Here is a 15091-nt window from a genome sequence, read left to right as displayed (position 1 = left end):
CTTAGAAGAAGCTTCAGGACAGCCACTGCATTTGTTTTTCCCTACCATTTGGTTTAAGGGGTAGATGTCCCCACCTACATTTCTTCCACACTAAGCCTCTCATAACTGAATAAGAACTGGTTGCAGAAAGTAGCTCCCACAAGCTCCTCACAGTGAGGCCCTTAGCAGACTCCAAACCCAAAGGGCTCCATCTTAAGCACTAGCAAGGACTTGGCAGATGCTTGGCAACCAAAAAGGTGGTATATAAGGATTCCTTGTATAGGGAAGCTTTAGGCATGCAGTCAAGCCAGGATGCAAATTCTAGTTAGGTACCCACCCAGGAGGATGAAAAAGTTGAGATTTATTGTGATACCTTCAATTTAAGTAGAAGTCAAAGCAAAAAGTAAAGGCCAGTTGTACTGAGCATTTGGGCAAGAATTATCATGCTGTATATTTCCGTTTGTCCTCCTGTCCTAGTTACTGTCCTACTGTACCCAGCATGTAAGCTAAACCGAGTCTAGCATTCCCAGCAGGCCAGTTGCAGTCCAGGGGACTAAAACAGTGGATTTCACCTCTTTGTGAAGAAGAATGGCAAAGCATAGCTCACAGCTGGCACTACACAGCAAACTTTCTGAGTCCATTTTGCTCTTGCAGTATTGCAAGCTGAAAACCACATCCTCTCTGAATGTGAGTATACGACCTTGAAACTCCCAGTGTGAGGTGTGATTTCACTCTAAAAAACCAGAAATATACATTTTGTCATGGCAGCTAGCAAGGTAGACTACTGATGCACAGAGCAGGATATTGATATACGAGTTAGTTAATCAGTGATGCATTTAAGGGTCTTTTACATATGGCACAAATTAGTAGAAACAAAAACCTGAAAAGAGTAGCTCCCCTCTGCATTATCTTTGCCTGCTGTGTGCATTCCATCAAATGAACAGGCTTTTCAAAAGTCCTGGGAAAAACTTACTGACTACTTGAGCGCTGAGATGCTTGACTGCAATGAATCATTTTCTGTTCCTTGCTGGACCAGAGAAGAGGCCACTTTGTATTTACAGGATCAAAGTGGCAGGGGTCATGGTCGCCTAAGCAAGCAGGCTGTGACAACTGCACAATGGATGAATTTTCAATTGGCTGAACCTTAGGGACCGGAAACTGGTCCCAATTTTTCTTCCACTGCTATTCTAACTACCAAATCTTTCCTGCTCCCAGAATTCCTGGACCAAAATTTTACCTGGAAACAGCTCAAACATATTTTGAAGATGTGATGATTATTATTTTATGTGTTTTCTCCTCTGCATGTCTGGCTCCTGACAGAAGAAATGATTTGAAGAGAGGGAGAAGCAGGTCTCAAACTCCAGCTCAGCTTTTCTGAGCCAGGACATTCAGGTATCTTGGCCATGATCCCAATAAACATTCAGGGGTTGGATTCAAAAGGCTCAGGTCCCAGTTCTCAACTATCCATGCAAGGGTGGGTATAATGCAATTGGACCTACTGGATAATGCTGTCCTTCTGGAGCTGCAGCTCTGTGTCAGCTGGGGTACCCCAAGACAGACCTGACCACGGACTCCATGCACAGGTAACCCAGTCCCATTCCTGGTGGACCCACATTTACTCGGAAGTCTAGCCATCAATAGTCACGTCTAAGTGAACCAAGCATCCAAACCACTTTGATTTTTGAGGACAAGGACAACATAGGCCCTAGAGCAAGTGAAATCCAGCCTGGTGCTATTTGCAGCACTACAACACAGGCAATGATATAGTGGTGGAGATTCTGTGAAAATACAGAAGCCCCATCTATATGTAATAAATCAGAATTATTACTCTACACATATGAAAGCAACTGTGAGCTACTTCAACATAAATTTTACCAGCTGGACTGGTGTCAAGAGACAGTAATGACCCATAAAACTGAGCAGCTTCAGTGTAGCTTGTGGGATCTCAACACCACCAAGATCTTGAACCAATCAAAGACAGACATCATCTTTAGGATGTATGGCTAGTTTAATTAAGCAGTCATATCACATATGTCTATAAAATTGGCATGCCTGATATATTTTAGATTATGTGGGGACACCTGCTTACAGACAGTACGTCTGAAATCTAGAACAACTATATAAGCATGTCACATGTCTGCTTGTTTTCATGTTCTGAAATGCAGAACAAACCCTGCGAGAGAAAACAACAAATGCTAAAACTGAGCTGAAAGACGTCCAGAGCTGCAGGTGGAAAACATCCTCTCTGCATCAGGCATCTTTCATTGTATCACCATGCAAAGAAAAGGCTGAAAGATGCAGACAGACTTTTTACTTGCCCAGATATTTGGGTGGTGATAAATAGCAAAAAGTGACATAAAATCACATGTTTTTAAGGAACTTTCAAACTTTTTCTGAAAGAGTGAAATACTGAAACATCTACTATCATCCTCACAGAGGAGAACTGAAGTCAGCAAACAGAGCAGCCTCAAAGCCTGAGGGAAAGGGCCAGGAGGAGCACTTTCGACTCACCAAATGAATGGCAAGCAAAGAAAAAAAGCAGACCTGACCTTTCAGGGAGACCTGGAAACAGCCCCAAGAGCACTGGTCATTGAAACAAAACAAAACACACAAAAAGGCATTAAGAAAACCTCACTCCAGCGGGAAGAGGAAGTGGTTTAAGGGGATTAGGTCCCAAAAAACAAAGCCCCACTCTTCCTCAGACTGCTGAGGAGACCCTGAACTCTTCTTCTATATTGAACCGGGCTGTGAAACTGGACAAACGGTGGCAACCACTCAACAAATGATAGTAATGTGAGGTGACATCTCTGGACCTCAACCAGCCAGCACACAATTGTCTCATTTTCATGGTGTGTCAAATTAAATTTAGACTTTAGCGCTTTGCTCGTCTTGCGCTGTTACCTCCTTTCCAGAGCAGAACACAGAAGAACATTTACAAATTTACACTGACTTTGACCTGCAAACACAAATGCCAGCCCTCAAAAACTAGTGCTGAATCATTTCTTTTCCTAACTGCGACCTTTTTACCCCCCTTCCTTTTCACGTCAGTCCATTTCTTCATGAGAGGCTCTCCTGCATCTGTATCACAGAAGCATTTGAGAAGAATTGGTGGGTTTGTACTGAGTAGCTGCAGGGACATTTTCTCAGCCAGGAGCCTTTCATGTTGGGCAACAAACACAGTGCCCCGTCTCTGACTGCCCTTCAACAACCATAGCAATCACCACAGCAACAACCACAAACCCCACAACAGCTAGTAACCTATTTCACAAAAGTGAAACGCCCTAAAATCTTGGGATGTTACAGAGTGGCAAGGCATTTATTGGATACAAAATAGAGATCAATTTTTTCTTGGCACTGTAAAAGCGTGAAAATTTATTAAGTCTTCTCTACCTTGAAACTAAACTGATGATACAGTGGCATCCCAGCCACACTTGAGTCAGCTTTGATAGGACCAGGACTACACCCTCTCATTCTTTTACTGGAGTGAAGTACATCTGGAAGTACTGTTACTGAAACCAGACACTTTAAAAGCCTTGATACTTTTTTTTGGAGCAGGCATTAAGAGTCCAAAGTCTTGCTGCATCAAGGCAAAAAACATCAATCCCTTCAACTGCAAATTACTCAGAGATTTGAGCTTTAAAATGGGAGGGAGTTTATGGACTCAAAACAGGGCCGAAGTTAAAAGTCCTTGAAGCTGGTTAGCTGACTGTGTGACTCCAGGAGACCCTAAACTTGAATCTCAGACTGAACAGAGAGAACTTGTAGAGATGGATGAAGAAACAGAGGTATGAAAATGAAAATGAAAGCAGGCAGTGCCACTTCTGGGTAACTGTGCGGGGATTTTGAGAAGAGCTATCGGTATGAGTGCTAGATTAGATCTGAATAAGTCTGAGTTTACCACAGAAAAAGAGATGTCTTGTACCAACTGCTTCTGCTCAAGCTGGAAATACTAAAAAAATTACCTCTGCTTATGGTATTTTGGCACTTCTGGGTTCAGATGATCAGTACACAGAGATTAATAAAAATCAGGGAAGGACCTGAACCACAACTCTATCCAATATCCATATATTTGAGAACTCATTGCACATGGATCAAACTCTGTGGATAATTTCAATGGGAGATAGATGCAGCAGAGAAAAAAAGCACAACGATTTTTCAAAAATATTGAAAAACTAACTCTTCTGGAACAGAATTTTTTTGAACAAGCAGACAGAGACCTATCAAGGACGAAGTTCTGTGAAGCACAGATGCACAAATTAATACCGAAGGACTTGAGCATGTGTGTAAAATTAAGCATGTGCTCAGTTGTTCTGCTGATCAGAGAGTGTAGGTTCTACTCCCTAGCAGTCATTTCCCATTTGGAAATCCTTGTCAGGAAGAGAAAGGGGAAGAAGGAGGGTTGTTTAGCACGATATTTTTAGATAGATTTTTAATGGAATATTTGTTAAGCTTTCTTCCACCCTGACTCCCCCCTGCCTGCTGTCTGGGTTTTGTGTGTGTTTTTTTAATGGCTAGCAATGCATCACAGTGCGGCTGCTGTTTAAATATTTGCCTGAAAAAAATGTAGTCTGTGCTTAAGAAAAGTGGTTTGGCACAAACTGGACATTTTCAAACATCCATTTACCAGATGGATCACTTTGTTCAATTACAAAGAAAAAAAAGATGGTGAAGGAGTTGAAAATCGAGTGGAATGTTCCTAAGCACACAGCATTGTTTACTATCTGCATGTCTCCTGGCATCGTGTGAGAAACTATCAATAGGCTCTTCAAAAATGTTCCTTTCCTTTAAAAAGTCTGCATTTTTCACTATAATAAAAAGGCAGTAAATATATTCTACAATAGCCTGATGGAAAAATGTGCTAAAGTATTTCTATAAATCAAATGTAGCAGTTTGGCACTAGCTCTGAGGCAGTAAATTTAGTAAATTAGGACCAGATGATTTTAAAATAGAATCTTACATAACTTTCTAGCGTGATATATTTTTTTTTTAAATTTAACACAAGTTTGTCCGTCTTCATAAAGTTATCTTGGCTGCTACCAGAATGTGGTTCAGTCTTTAAGGACCATATTTTTTGTTATTTATCAAGTGTAGAATGTTTTAAATATTGAAGTAAGAAGTGGAACAGATTTCTCAAAAGACAGAAAAGGCCATAATATGTACTGATTCACATAAGGTGTGGGGTACTTTGTATCCCTGATGCCCTGACTATTTCACTCTCATTATTTTTGATTAATAATAGTCTATTTCTCTATTCATCTTCCTTTTTTTGCCCTCCTTCCCTTTTCCCACAAATTCAAGGACATGTCTCCCTCCATTACCCCCCAGAGTGTTTACAACTCCTATAAAAGCAGCTTGGTCCAACAGACTTCTCCCTCATCCATGTGCTTAGGTCAGGTCAGCATTGGGGACCTTCATTTCTTATGATATCCCACTTTTGATCTCTGCACCAGAATATCCACCTCTGAGAAATAAGGAAAATGGAATTATAAGAGTCCAAGGAGCCTATGCCACCAGCTTTAGTCTACACCTTTCGGCCCTATCCACACATATATCCACAAAACCTGCTCTCCCAAGCACACCTTTGACTTTCACATTTCTGAGCCAACATCTACGCCACCAGACAGCCACGTCAGACCACTGCTTATATGCTGAGGAGAGGGATTGCATAGATATATCCTCCATGGTCTTCTTTTTGGGCAAACACTCAGCCATACCATGGCCTTTCACTGGAGGCAACCACTTCTGGAATAGCTACTGTGGAGCCATCCCACAGCAGCTGTGCTCGCTACGGTGCTACAGTGGCTGACTTGGGAAAGCACAACCAAGGTCCTTTTACAGTGCACACTTACTGTCTAGAGAGCCAGAGCCAACACACTCTATCTCAGAACTTTGAAGATAAAGGAGTCCCTCCAGTACCCTGACTCATGGCTTCCAGACAAACACACTCCACATCGTTATGACAACAAAAGAGCTAAGCCCCTCCTTAAAAGCTGTAAGAATACATGGAGACAGATCCTTACAGCTCCCAGACAGGGCTGAACTCTGAGGATGTGAGGTGTCAAATCCCCGTGTCACTTCTTATGACTCAAGCCCTCATCAGACTTCTGAAGCAAACACCATGAGTCAGCTGGAAAGTGAGGGAAAGGGCAAAGACAGGAACAGAGGTGTTGAAGGAGAGGCCAGCAAAGAGTTGTGTGGAGCCTCCCTTTCATATGATCCCGAGACTGGTGCTTCCATCACCCATGCAAGTATCCAGCAACCAGAAGAATAATTGTGAGGGCTGAGTTATCGGCAAGGCTGTCTCCCTCAGCAGAGGCAGCCTACTGCGAGGAGCCAATGAAGTCCTTAGTCCAAGGCTTGGGATGCTGCACGGCATGGGCCAAATCCTTGTCCCAGTGAAGTTGAGAGAAGCTTTGCCAGTGGGAACATGCTCTGTCCTTTTCACCCTGCCTTTGGCCACCCTGTTGCTGGAAGCATTCAGAGTTTGCAAATGATGGCAATGGAAAAGAGAGGGAATGGAGTTCCCACATTCCTTCTCTTCTAGCATTGTTTCCTGAGAGTCCTGCAACACACAGCAACGCAATGATCTCTTCTCTAAATGACACCACACTGAAATGCTTGTTAAAAATAACAGAAGAGAAGGAGGGGTTTAAAAGTCAGTCATTTTCCTTTAAAGAATGATTTTGGGAGAGTAGACCATAAACAGATTTAGATGGCAGCAAAGAAAACCATTTTTGGCAGTTTTGTGGAGATGCAAATTTACACTGAGTATGAGATGAGAGCTTAAACACCAACACCCAAAGAAGAGAAAAATAAGTCAGACAGTGTGAGACATTTCATATGCTGTTCTCTGTTGTTATGGATATCAACTGATCTCCACAGATCTGTTTGAAACAAAAGAGAGAAAAGATGATTGCTTTCCTATCTTATATCCTCCCTCCAAACACCTCCAAAAGAAGGAAATTTCCTTGAAATTCCTCAAGCTTCAAAACACATCCAAGCTGAGACTTCATGGGAAGCTTGGCAGTAAAGGCAAAACAGAACTTTCCTCTTTGTATTTTTTTTTTTTTAAATCCCAAACTTGCATTTTATTAAAGTTTTGTTTTTGCTTCTCCTCCTACTGGAAAAAAACTGGCTGCTGGCTAGTGAACAACTACGGAGCTGATGGCCTTACCAGACAGAAATGCTTTTGCTTTGAAAGAGTTGCTGGTGAGAGATGGGGAAGAGAGAAAACATGAATATATAAAATATAAAAACAGCAAATAATTTCTGCTAAAAGAAGTGTGGGAGAGATGCAACAAAAGGTTCCTAAAAACAGAAAGAACAAATATAACAAGCTTTGCAAGAAAAAGGGACACAGCTGGCAAGTCCAGTCACAGGACAATTCCTTGAATGATGTGTAAAACTGATGGACAAATTACAGTCAGAAGAGATTGTATTTTTGGGTCATTTTTGATGTTTTGCCAAGTTAAAGTAGTGTGCATTTTGCAAATCGGAGGAAGGAGAGAGTATTTAGACAAGGTTTGCTTTGGTCCCGACTCCCAAAATGGGGTTAAGACACACAAATGCTCTGTCCAGAAGATTAATGGGATTCCAAGGGGTTTTATGCAGTATTTTATATCTATCTAATATATGTGTGAGGAGTTCAACACACACCCCTCTTTATTCACCATTTTTGTAGCTTCATGTATCTGTACAACATCCTTCCACACAAGTTCAGAGCAAAGTGCTAGCATGTGTGCTTTGAATTGGGGCTCTCCACCCTGCCAACTGCAGGAATGGGAAGGCAGGAGGAGGGGAAGGAGAGGCAGGCAGGAAAAGTAGACAGGAGCAGGGCACCACAGACTGGAAAGAGCAGAGCTGTGCTCTACTGTATTCAAGAGAAAGCTTCTGGGGATGAGAGTTGCTGTATATTACTCTGCATGTATGTGAGGAGGTGAGAGAGGTTGCATCTCCTGAGAAAAAACTTGCTGATCCTAGTCTACAAAACCTTACCTTTCTAGGGTGTCACAGGAAAGTGAACCTTTTTATTCCTGACCACTGTTTCCTACTTAGTTGTCCACACTCACACTCCTGCTTTCATTTAGAAACTCCTTTGCAGGTGGGTTATGTGCTATTTGAGCCAGAGCTTTGTTCCCACAAACCTAGTAATTCAAAAGAGCCTGGGGTGTTTCCAAACTGGGCTCATAGTGCTGTGATGTGCTAGGTGACCTCCACAAAAAAAAACCAAAAACAAAACCCAAAAACCCCTACAACTCAACCTCCAGAAAAACAAACCAGAAAACCCACAACCCAACGCCAAACCAAACCAACAAAACAAACAAAAGAAAAGAAAAACTTTACTCGATTCATTCCTATTTTAACAGTTTTAATATCTAGTGGAATAATGTAACATGTTCCATGTTTCGCCCAAAGTGGGGAAAGTTCAAGTAGAAAGTTCAGGTAAAGATCTGAGCTTTTGGATGCCAGCACTATGACTTCTTACAACTGCATGAAAAGCTTAACATGCCTAAGCTTTGTGCCCAAGTTTCTTGTCTGAGGCAATTCCGGTTTCAATTTTGGATTCCTTTCATCTTAAACAAGCTGTGATATCTAAACATACATTTCCTCTTGAGCAACCTCCCTGTATTTCATTTATCATATTTCATCTGCACAGTTGTGAACCAGAGAGAACAAAAGTCCTCTGCAGTCTCCATAGTTGTGCTGTTTTGCAGTTTTTCTTAGGAAAAACAAGAAAAACCCTTTTGGCATCAGTAGGTTGAATGGCATGCATGCCCCGCGTCTGGAAGCAAGCCAGTATTTTTTAACCCGTGTATTAAAAATATTCAGTGCTGGAGGGGAAAATAAGGGAGTGCAGCCCGCGAGCACGACTGTTAGACTGGTTTGTTTGTTTGGGAAATGAATAAGCCTTTGACAGTATCTCTGGAAGGAACAGGCTAGTGTGTGCTCCATGCTGACATTCTTTTCCCTCTCCAGTCTTCCCTGCATACCTCACATTCTTCTTCCCCTCCCAATAACATTGGTTCCTAGGCAAGCAGGCACTGCAGACCCAGTCTGGCACAGCCCTGCACCCACTCTGAAGCCATGGGCTTCTGCCATCCCTCCTCTCACCAGTGTTACGTACCAAGGTTCCCAGAGCTCCTGCTTTGCCTCAGCTCTGCAAAGGGTGCATGGCAGCTCAGCTACAATTCATGTTGTCTTCCACAAATTCCTCCCAACACTGCTGAGAACATAAAGTCCCCCTGACTTAAGTGCTCTACACCAGCCATCTCCGTGGGGAGCTGCTGCACAGACCTGGAAAAGCTTTTCACAGAACCACAGAACATGCTGATTTGGATCATTGAGTCCAACTCTCAGCCCTGCACAGCATCATTGCCAAGAGTCACACCATGCCTGGGAGCACTGCTCAAATGCTTCTGGAACTCTTGTCAGGCTTGGTGCTGTGACCACTTCCTTGGGGACCCTGTTCCAGTGCCCAACCATTCTCTAGGAAAAGAACCTTTTTCTAATATCCAACCTAAACCTCACCTGACACAGTTCCATACCATTTCCTCGTGTCCTGTCACTGGTCACCACAGGGAAGAGCTCAGTGCCTGCCCCTCCTCTTCCCCTCACGAGGAAGCTGTAACTGCGATGAGGTCTCCCCTCAGTCTCCTCCAGGCTGAACAGACCAAGTGACCTCAGCTGCTCCTCATTCAGCTTTGCCTCAAGGCCCTTCACCATCCTCACAGCCCTCCTTTGGATGCTCTCTAAGAGCTGCATGTCTTTTTTATATTGTGGTGCCCAGTGCTGCCCCCAGCACTCGAGGTGAGGCCGCCCCAGTGCAGAGCAGAGTGGGACAATCCCCTCCCTTGCCTGGCTGGTGATGCTGTGCCTGATGCCCCCCAGGACACGGCTGCCCCTCCTGGCTGCCAGGGCACTGCTGGCTCATGTTCAACTTGCCATTGATGAGAATCATTTCTGTGGCACTGATTTCCAATGCTGGAACAGAGATAAACTTACTTCTTTTCAATTTTACACTCTCTTTCTTTTTCTCCAGAGTAAGATGTGTCCCTCATGCTATTTGAATAGTCTTTCCACTGTTTCCTTTTCCCATGTCCATTCTCCCCTGAGAAGGTGACCACCTGCTTCTCATAACAAATTAAAATTGTAGTGGTATTTATTCCCCGCCTCCCCTTTTTTTTAAAACTGAAGAAACTTCTCAAGTTTCATTCACTGGGTCAGGCTGGTGGCTTAGTGACAGCCAGTGCCAAAATATCTAAATTCCAACTGCCTTCCATGATTTCTCAAGCTAACAAAGGCTGGATTCACTTACAAAACCTTTTGGGTGGGAGGACACCAGTATGTTTCTTTCTGGCTGGCATTTGAAGCAAAACAGAGAGGACAGAAGGAGCTGCATTTATTCTCCTTATCTGAAGGAGGGTCACTAAACAGGGCCTTGATGGTTTACTTACAAAGTTAAATGAGCAATTCCTGATGAAACAGTATAAAATGCCCTTATCAAGAATGTGAACAGCTTTTGTGCCTTATTGTGAAAGGAGGTGGGATGCCTGTTAGATTAGTTTGTATATATTAAAGTAAATGTGGAATTCTAAAGCAAGGCAAGTGAGCTAGCCCAATGGTTAAAAGACACCTTAGGTAAAATGGCAAAGGACAGGCAAATGTAAGAAGATAATTTTAAGTCACAATTTTTATTCTCACAATTTGACCCTTGCATTTAAATCTCACCACTACAATGACTGCTACCCATTCCTCTGTCCACCAGGATAGATTTCTCATACTGTTAAATGGAATAGAATGCTTGCTTAAAAAGATTTCCATCACTGGTCAAAGAAAAACAGAGCAGACTTTGTTTTGGTTTGCTGAAATGCAAAATATTCCCTTCTTTGGGTGAGAATGAAATATTTTTCTTATTATCTCCTAGTGAGGTGGGAGAGGGAGCCTTTCTGTGCAGACAGACACAGAATCCTGCCCACGTCAGTGGTGAACTTTTGTTAACGCTCTTCTCAGGAAACAGCAGCGTTTCATCTTTTTTAACAGATTTGTCCAAGCAAGCAAATTCCACCACTCTGAGTGTGTGTACAAAACCATTCTGCACCGAAGAAATTCCATCCACTGCATATCCGCTGAACCAGCCTGGGTAACATTATAGAAGTGACAGGACATGAGGCTAAATATGACTCCTTTGCTCAGAAAGTGCAGTGGCACTATAACTAAATTAATTTTAATCCAAATTCCCTGGCCAAGTATCACAGCAAGAAGCAATGCAGATGGCTGCACAACATTATCCAAGAGATAGTTAGACCTTTGTGAAGAGGGAGAAAAAAAAAGACAGCTCAATGTTTCCCAAACACAGAGCTCACAGACCCTTCCTGAAAAGACTCTCTCAACTGTGAGGGAGACACTCTGCTGTGTCCCTCTTTTCTCAGATTGTGTCAATGGGGAAATGGGAACAAGGAGATTTTTGTTTGAGTAACCTTTCAGAGCAGGATATCTGTCTCATGTTCCCCTATCAATTGTCACAAGGTGATAGCTGGCTGATGTGCTTCAGCGGGTATTCCCTTCCCAGCCTGCTGGCAGCTCCGTTTCATGTTGTATCCTGAGGGCTGCAGCGGGCCAGCCGCAGAGTCCAGCTGACAAGCAGTCCCTGTGGCTGCCTATCACATCACCCACTGCCACCTCCCAAACACCTCAGTACCCCAGCTGTCAATCAGAAGGGCAACAGGAAGACACAGAGCAGAGACATGATTAGAAATAAAGCAAGCAATAAGCTCAGCAGGAGGGGGTATGAGAGCAGGAGACAAACAGTAGGTTGCTCAAACGAGCAGAGAGTAATATTAATTGCCTTCAGCAAAAGCAAAGAAACAAACAAAAGCCATTGACAGAGACACAAGATGAAGTCACAGAACCCATTTGCTACTCTGCTAGAATTGCAGTGGAATAAATATGGGGCAGTGAATCAAGCCATTGCTGTGCTGCGAAGCAAAAAAGACACATTACATGAATTACCCTCCTGAGAACTTTAATAGGACCTTGTAGTTATAAATCCTGGCAATACAGCTCAAGTTGCCTCTGAAACACAGACATCAGTAATGCCTGGTCCCGGCTTCCTCATCAGCAAGTTGCATTGTATAATTGAGCTGATTATCCAAGGCAACCGACTCAAAACTTCCCTCGGCTGTGCCTGAAATACAATATTACATAGCAAAGGCACGGCCGCCGCCAAGGTCACCAAGAACAGCACAGTGCTTGCACTAACCACAAACGGGCCTGCCGCAATCCCGACTTCTCACAGCAACACGAGGAGGTTAGCGGATCACGTTAACAAATCTCTCTTTCAAGGTATATCTAATCCCTGATATCCGTGATAGACCATGGAGCTCTGCCATGCTGCTAGCTCTGCTAGAAGTGTCCCACTGCGTAGGAGTGCTTCACCCTGGGGGAAATTAAAAACCCCTTCAAGGTAAACGGAGTAGGTGAGAGAGGGGGAGGGAGGGTGTGTGAATAAAATGAGCGGTGGGACTTCACTGCACAGGCGGTGTGCGATGGCAATCTCTTTTTCTCCCTGTAAAATACCAGCTCTTGTATCTGCTCCTTCAGAGTTGTAAAGTACAGCTATCAAAACTGACAGACTTTGAGGCTTTGTGCCTAAAGTGTCATTCCAGTGGCATCTAAGTAAAAGTATTTAATATGAGTTATGGAGAGTGATAAAGGCAAAACAATACACACACAGGAACACTCCAACTAGAATTTCATATTAACACATCTCTTACCGCATATTAAAATCAGTCAGGGATTTTTTGCACACATTAAAAGCAATGCAAGCTAAAACAAAAGCAGAAGGCACAGCTTCTCAAATGTGCTTAGGTTTCATAATGCGATTGTAAAGCATTCTGAAAAAACACCAGTTACATGAAAAGTACCCCTATTGGTGGGATGACTGGAAACCAGATGCACTCTGAGTTTAAATATAGGTGAAGTCAGAAATACGATGTTACTTTTCTTATTTTTGTCTCTAATACTTATTTGGTTCTTACTGACGTGGTTTTACAACCCTTAATGCATTTATCTTCATGGCAATGGTGCCACGTGAGCAGATTATACAGAGCTTATTCAAGGAAGGGAATTTGGATGCCAGTCCAATACCATGCTAACATCTTAGCCATTGCATCCTCTGTAGTTAAAAGAAATTTTCTACTTGGAGTATGAATGGCAAAAACATGCAAAAAGAAAACTGGTGTTTCTTTGATTCTTAACTCTTCAATTAAGAAATGCTCCAAAGAGATTTGCACTCTCCTAATAGTAAGCTGGTTATATATAGGCACTGGAAGAATTCCTTTCTTCATTAAAGTGGCTAAGGACACAGCATACAAGTGAGTTTTATTCTCTTGAACCTACCCAAATTTATTTTGATGCTGCACTTAAAACAACACTGCCCTAAACCCAGTGCATATAAAATATTGTCTGTTTTGCCTTTCTTCTTGGGAAATCAGAAGACTCAACAGCAACAAGAAAAATGGAAAGGAAGGCCCAGAGAAAAACACCTACGAGGGGTTGGAGCAGCAGCTACCACCCAGCCACAGTGGCTTGTTCTGTACTGCAGAAAGCAGGAGCTCACTAATTTCCAAGACTTATTTTGTACTGACAGGGACACACACCCATGAGCTATTAGGGCATGTGCAGTCAAGAAGACAGAATAGGAAAAAAAAAGCATTTTTTCATTCATTTAGTAAATTTGTACAGTACAGCCACATATTTTATGCTGGAATTGGAGAACGGAGGAGATTGCAGATAAAAGTATGACATTCTTTATCAGTCAAGAAGCCATTTTAGCAACAGGATCCCTCTCTAGAGGATTAGTCACATGAGAATTTAAGGATAACACTGTGCTATGGAATGTAGTTATGTTTGTAATCTGGTAGTACAAGATTACTCTTTGCTATTTTTCCTTAGGCCACTAGAAATAGCCTTGAGTCCATCTGTGACCTAAAAATGTTGGGTAAGATCCAGCTTGGGCAAAAAGGAGAGAATTTATTTCCTGTTCCTCTAAACAAGCTGGAGTATGTCCCATACACAAAGATTCCTATTATGTGCACCATATTAATCATGCCTGATTAAGAGATCTGACTTGAAAAGCATGGAGGATCACCACACATCTATTTTCCCCACTCTTTCTTGTTCCCAAGATACCAGAGTTAATTATTACTCTCTTCCAAATAATCCTTGTTTACCATGGTCACTCTTTATAATGGACATCACCAGGCCATTAAAGAATTCTTGGCCTCTGGTGTCTAATCAGTGTTAAAATAGCAGCCAGGCAAAGCAAGCACTTGGCATCTTGATTTGACCAGTAGTAGTTAAAAAAGGTCATCTTCTGAGGACAAATGAGAACAAAAATAATTGCAGAGACAGGAACAAAGCAGTGTTCAGCCCCTCCAAGAGCTGCATGGGAGAAAAATGCCTTTGGGAGGGATGGATGGACAAGGCTCACAGAATCACAGAATCAGGTTGGAAAAGATCTCTGAGATCATCGAGTCCAGCCCTTGATCAAACAGCACCTTGCCAAGTAGACCAGAGTGCCACATCCAGCTGTTTCTTGAACACTCGCAGGATTGATGACTCCACCACCTCCCTGGGCAGCCCATTCCAATGGGTTACCCACCGTCTGCATGAAGAAATTCTACCTTTTGTCCAACCTGCACATCCCCTGGAGCAGCTCGAGGCCGTGTCCTCTTGCTCTGTTGCTGGCTGCCCGGGAGAAGAGACCGACCCTCACCTGGGTACAACCTCATGTAAGGCAGCTATAGAGAGCGATAAGGTTCCCCATGAGCCTCCTTCTCTCCAGGCTAAACACCCGCAGTTCCCTCAGTTCCCACAGTCGCAGGACTTGTGCTCCAGATCCTTCCCCAGTTCCTTCTCTGGACCTGCTCCAGCACTTCAAATGTCTTTCAGTGAGGGGCCCAGAAGTGGACACAGGACTTGAGGTGTGGCCTCCGCAGCGCCCAATAGCCGGGATACCTGCCCTGCTGGCCACACGATTGCTGAGCCAGGCCAGGATGCCACTGGCCTTCCTGGCCACCTGGGCACACGCTGGCTCCGTCTCGGCCGCTGT

At 43.3% G+C, this 15091-nt stretch overlaps 1 protein-coding gene across 1 annotated transcript in view; it reads left to right on the top strand.

The window, feature by feature from the left end:
- NEDD9 (neural precursor cell expressed, developmentally down-regulated 9) overlaps positions 1-15091 on the top strand; it is a 73235-nt gene that overhangs the window by 19794 nt on the left and 38350 nt on the right. The window lies entirely within an intron of this gene.

Source organism: Corvus brachyrhynchos, unplaced genomic scaffold (assembly GCF_000691975.1).
Source record: "Corvus brachyrhynchos isolate BGI_N302 unplaced genomic scaffold, ASM69197v1 scaffold43, whole genome shotgun sequence".
NCBI lineage: Eukaryota > Metazoa > Chordata > Aves > Passeriformes > Corvidae > Corvus > Corvus brachyrhynchos.
The sequence above is the reverse complement of the archived record's forward strand: the minus strand, read 5'-3'. Positions and strand labels throughout refer to the sequence as shown.